Source organism: Papaver somniferum, chromosome 7 (genome assembly GCF_003573695.1).
Source record: "Papaver somniferum cultivar HN1 chromosome 7, ASM357369v1, whole genome shotgun sequence".
Taxonomy (NCBI): domain Eukaryota; kingdom Viridiplantae; phylum Streptophyta; class Magnoliopsida; order Ranunculales; family Papaveraceae; genus Papaver; species Papaver somniferum.
In genome coordinates this window covers 93240153-93246304 of record NC_039364.1, presented here as the reverse complement: position 1 = coordinate 93246304, position 6152 = coordinate 93240153, and the positions used below count along the sequence as shown (strand labels likewise).

At 38.0% G+C, this 6152-nt stretch overlaps 1 long non-coding RNA gene across 1 annotated transcript; it reads right to left on the bottom strand.

Annotated features, from left to right (window-relative positions):
- Positions 1-1195: 1195 nt before the first annotated feature.
- On the bottom strand, positions 1196-3051 carry LOC113297878. Its single transcript, XR_003333828.1, has 2 exons — positions 2331-3051; positions 1196-2146 (listed from the first exon to the last, which is right to left on the bottom strand). It is a non-coding gene; the product is annotated as an uncharacterized LOC113297878 (long non-coding RNA).
- Positions 3052-6152: the final 3101 nt, after the last annotated feature.

Genomic DNA, 6152 nt, shown 5'->3' with positions numbered 1-6152 from the left:
GGGATTTTGTTTTGGCAAAGCAATAAAAGTAATTGAAAGCAATAAAATAATTTAAATAATCAATAAGGAGAAGATATTGGTCACGGGATAATATCATTCACAAACATGTATTTTCATCAATGACTAGAATTGATATTTTAATCTCTCATTTATTAAAAGTCCTAGGATACCTTGATCGCAAGAGTATCCCGTTTATTTCCCGATTTTATCACAAACAACATTAAAAGATGCTATTGTGAAATCTACCTAGAAAGCAACCTAAAGTGTAAAAGCACAATTAAGTTTAACTCCCTAAGAGCATTAAGTTCTATGAAATAAGACTAATCAATGCAAACAAACGTTTAAAAGAACTAATTCGTTTTAACAAAGGTTATGATTCATATGTGACTAGTAGGATATATCACTACAAGCACTACTCACATTTATGCTACTTGTAATCAGGAATTTATCACTTTTTCATATAATAAAACCTAATCTAGCAATAGATATGAAGACCAATCTAATTGATTCTGGACTCAATCAAAATAGCACTCAAATCATGCAACAATATTAACAATGAATCATAAACAATAAAGTTGAGACAAAACTAATCCATTGATTTAAATATCATGCTTGAGAAATCAACTTTTATCCCATAACCAATAATTGTGTTTAGCTACTCATAGCTTTTGAGTTCATCATAATCATAATCAAAAATGAAATGAAGAACACAAAAAATAAAAGAAAGCAAACCCTAGTCGCCGCTCTCCAAAACTCTAAGTAGAAAAATACGTGATATCAAAGAAAGTAGAAAACTTTCATTTCTGTAGCTTTTCTTAGGTCAAGTCTTCACCAAGAAGTCCACCAAGCCCATGTGTGCGAAGAACCCATGTAAAAATCTTGCCAAAAGTGGTCGTCGGAAAGCTGGTGAAAGTGCCGGAAGTTGGCCGAAAAAGAGCTCAGGTGACCGGCAAAGTCAAACCGGTCACCGGTCAACGAGTCAGTTCGGTCGGTCAACTGAGTTAGCTCGGTAAAACTCAGTGAGTCATACCGAGTCAAGGAGAGTCAATACTGATTCAACTATCTGACCTGGCCAAGTTAGTCAGACCAGGCCATTGCGCAATCCATATCTTCTGCTGCGCCATCTTGGCCTGCTGCCAGCTTCTCTTGCACAGGCCTGAGTTTGTGGTGCGCTATGATGATCCTTCTTCCTTCCTCCCATTCCAAATAACCAGTTCAACTGCAACTCACAATTGTTGTAGCTTCTTGAACTCCGTCAACAATCCAGCAAAACAATCTCTTCACCAGTACCTCATAGTTCATGCCATAACTCGCTAAACACGGCAATCGTCTTTAGATACAGTACAACTCCCTCCAATAGCAGCACCATTAAGTTCCAGTCATTGCACATTACAGTTCAGATGCACAACCATCTCCCATTCCATGACGCTGCAACCAACACAGTCACAACCTTATCCTTCGCAAACACCACCTGCATCTCCTCATCATTCACCTACACTGCTAACTCAGACTCTACTGGATACCAACACAACTGCTATAATCTTAGCATCAGCTCCAACAACACCACTGCATCATTCTTGCACTACTTGAGCCATTCTCCATTTCAGTCACAGCCAACACATACACCTGCTACATCAGTTCATCACCAGAGCCATCACCTGCAATGTCATCTTAAACTGCAGCACCAAGCAAACACACATAAAAACTTTCTGAACTCAATTGCACTGAGCCACGGCACCACCATGGACATGACTGCAACTGCAGCTGCTCACAAGTCCATCAAAGACTCATTTTACCAGTAATTACCACCAGTTTACAGACCTCCGGGACTTCAGTTCAGCTGCATCACTTACATTCTGCTACCACCATCTCAAGCATATAACACTCAACACCAGAAGCTAACAACACCAAAATCAGCTACTTATACCCATAACCAAAACAACCTGCAACTGATTCATTTCCATTCTTCTTATCTTTGAAACTCAGTAAAAACCCATTAATCCTTGAAACAACGAATCCTAGCCAATTGCACCACCAGATCATCTCCAATTTCAACCACTGAGCAATTCCATATCACATCTTCTGAGTTCAAGAGCAGACCCATTCAATCATTTCAGCTCACAACCACCAACAACAATACAATCACCTTCAGCTTAGATTTCTTCTACTTTGCTTGAAATTGCAATTCAACACCATTTACTGCACATTGCAGTTTAGCTCATTCCTCCACATCAGTTTATTACTTCAACCATAAACCACCATCCGAACTACAGTCTCACATACACAACCGTTGCAGCTTCTTCTCACAAATCTATCGTCAAGAACTTCACCTTCTATTCCACTCGAATCTCTGAGCTTTAGTACATTGATGCTTCAACAGAACTATTCCATTGATCAACTCATTACCACCACTATCACAGTCCATCTACCTGCAATTCCCACTTCTCAGTCCAATACTCTGTAATACAACCAATGCATCCATGACAATCACCAGTTCTATCTCAGTTTGAGCTTCAATTTCACTGCCTCGAACTGCACCTGTAATAGCTTATACATCACCAACCCATTGTTCTTCCCTGTATTTCTCCAGCTCTGCAACATAACCAGAACTCATCCAATACCACACACCCATTTCATTACCACCAGGTCATGGCATCAACGCCATCTGAATCATTCTCTTCTTTACTGCACATCAACCACCAGATTCCACCATCAAAACCAATAATTCCTCCATTTCCTTGTCTGCTTGCAACACAGATTTGAAACCCCATCTCAGATTCAGTACCCCAATCATCTCAAACCCTTTACCATCTTCAAATTCTCATTTTCACCATTAATTTCGGATTCAACCCATCATTTTGGTTTGATCATAACCCAGACTTCTTCACACAAACCCTAATTTCAACAAATTAATGGCAGCAGTTAACTTCTCTTGATCTTCCTCCTTCTTTACTTGATTCGAATCTCACAAAGATACACTCTCTAAATCTTCTTCTCTTTTCTATGGTAAAGCATCCGCCATGGCTTCTCAGGTGGAGTAGGAGACATAAACTCTAATGATGAGTGCCTCTAATTTTTAGGTTTGTGTAGGAAAAAGGATTCATATTGACACCCCTCTTTAGTGGTTAAGGGGTAACCACTCACACATGGCATGTCGTTCCCAGATAACCGACAACCTAGTTTTCTGTTCGACTGTCAGTTATGGGAATCTGACAGTTCATTTTCCACCTCTTCCTTGCGCAACCTAGTCTGCTCCAAGTATGACTTGCATGTGAATCAACCTTTTTGGCTTTTTCGCTCCAAATGGACATTTTCTCCTTCTTTTGCTCCCAAGGACTCCATTGCACCTAATAAACTCAAACTCGCACATAAGAAATGCAGTTCACAAGAATAATAGCAAAGACAACATAAATACTAGATATAAAATTAGGTGTTTACAACACCTATCAGCTAGTGTCTGTAGCGGCTTAATACAGTGTGGTGTTCAATCTGGACTAGGTCCCGGGTTTTTTTTTGCATTTGTGGTTTCCTCGTTAACAAAACTTCTGGTGTCTGTGTTATTTGTATTCCGCATTATATTTTGTTATATAATTGAAATATCACAGTTTGTGTGTTGTATCGATCAATTGTGAAATCCAACCTGTGGTTGTTGATTGGAAATTGATTGATCCTTGGATATTGGTCTCTGGTACCATCCAATTTTATATCTCTTGTATTTAATAAAGACTCGCATATTTCTATTTGTTTGAGTATAGATTAAATCAAAAGATCGAGATATTAAATCCTTGATATACTTTTTATTTAGATTGAGTCTGACTGTCTAGTTGATTCTCTTAAAAAGTATATTAGAGTTAGTCCATACAGATTGTTAATCGAATTATTGGGTGAGCTTGTTAGACCGCCGCATTTTCAATTGGTATCAGAGCAGGCAAACACGTTAAAGACCTTATAAGTCTGTGTTTGTAGCGATCTGATTATGGACGAGTCTATCTCTAATAACTTACTAGTTCATAAATTACCAGATGTTTTTCAAAGCTTGGATTCACCTGAGAAAACTGTCACATCTAGGTCAGTATCTAAACATTCTCATAATGTAGAACCTGTTGAAGTCTGGGAAATACGCCTAGAAGAACAGTTAGATGAACTTTCTGATGAAGGTGATTCAGATATTGATAGAGATGTTGATGAGGAAATCTCAGAGTATGTTAAGATTTTGAATTCGTTGGAAAAGAAAAATATGACAACTTCTCATATCACACCTTTTCGGACTAATCTATGTCGTACAAATAAGAAATTGAGAAGATGTTACGCAGGTGTTTATGTTTTGAACCGTTCTAACGAATCGATCCTCAAGGATTCTGAGGAAAACCTACATAGGAAGTCACTTGAATGTGATAATCTTTATCAAAAGTACTTTTTGTTGGAAGAGAAACTTGCAGAAACTGAAGCAAGGATTAACTCTCAGCAAGCAAGTTTTGATGACATAGAAAGCGCTTATCTCACTCGAGAAAAACGCCTTGAGGCTGATTTAGCTGTTGCTCTTGATAAAATCAAGGTGTTGGAAGATGACTTGAAAAAGTTCAACACTAGTTCAAGCAAATTAACCACTATGCTAGGAGAAAGTAAAAATCATCGTGATACACGAGATTGGGCTATAAGGGAATAGATGCTCCAAGTATTAGCAAAAAGGTAAAATTTGTCAAGGATAGTGATTCTTCTCAACAAAAGGTTTCCACTGATGGCAAAAGTGAAATACCTTCACCGGAAGTTAAAGTTCGAAAAAGCAAAGTATATCAACCAACAAAGTCAGCACACACGGATCGAGGTAAGAACATTCCTTATGTTTGCCATTATTGCGGAAATAAAGGTCACCTGGAAAGGAGATGTCGTTTCCGTATAAGAAATGAGAAACATCATGATGTTCTTGTTTGGGCATCACAAGAAGTTGTGAAACCAAGATCATATGTTAAGACTAATCCCCTTAGTGTTACAGGTTGTAACTGTCCAACCTTTAAGCAAAGGAACCAGTGCTGTGATAATCCTAGTTTTGCCTATAAGCGTCATACGAATCCTTTTCACAATCATAATGGTTATCAAAATAATAACTTCTTAAAGACGAAGACAAGATCCGATGCTCCCAATTGCAGAAAGACTAACTTGCAAAAGAATAGTCAATCCAATTCTCTTCCGAGAATTTTAGAAGAGAGTAATGGGAAAAAGGTTCTGGTTGTTCCTAAATGCACTCAGAAGTAGGTACCAAAGAAATCCAATGATGCTTTGAGTGTGAAAAGGAATGATCTTCTAGAAAATTCCATGACTATGGAGAAGGCAGTATCCATGATGTTGGAACTCAACAAGTTTTTTGGAAAAAAAGGAATTGGATGTGAAGGGTTCTAAAAGCGATATCTTTCATGATAAACCAAAGGTCACTTGTGGTGAGAAAGACATTGTTCACCCCAAACATAACTTGATTGTGTTGTAAGTGCATCCTCACCAAGGAATGCCCTGTGTAGTTGCCGGAAATCCTACAACACACCCCTAGTATTATCGTGACTATGATTTCTAGATTTAAACTTATTTGATATGAAAATAAAGATAAAGATAATGAAAATAGAAAATAAGACACAAGATTTACGTGGTTCGATCAATTTGATCTACATCCACGGGGTTAGGTTTTACTATGATTATTTGTAATTACATCTTGATTACATGGAGACTCCATTAATGAGTATTTGGAGCTCTAGGTTCTTGAAGGAGGAAGAAGAAGGAGATAATAATAATACAACCAATTATACTTTCTCTCTCTACAGATGTATCCTCTCCTAAAGTGTGTCTCTCTTTCTGATTATCTATCTCTTTTCTCTCTCTTGCCTTTCTCTTTATATAGGATTCTACCTAGTGGGTGACAACTCATATGTAGTGGAGTACAGCTCATATTATCTCGCGCCCAAACTACATTCTCGCAAGCTCTTTCTATAAATTCGCAGGCTCTATCTATAATTTCGCAAACTCTTACCGTTGTGCGATGTTTGGATCCTACATCTTGCCTCTTTTTCCTTGAATACTGCTTGAAGAGCGATCTTTAGGGAAAAATCCACTTTGTAGAAGTAGTTGTTGGAGGAACGAGCGAAAGAATATTGGACTTGAAAAGT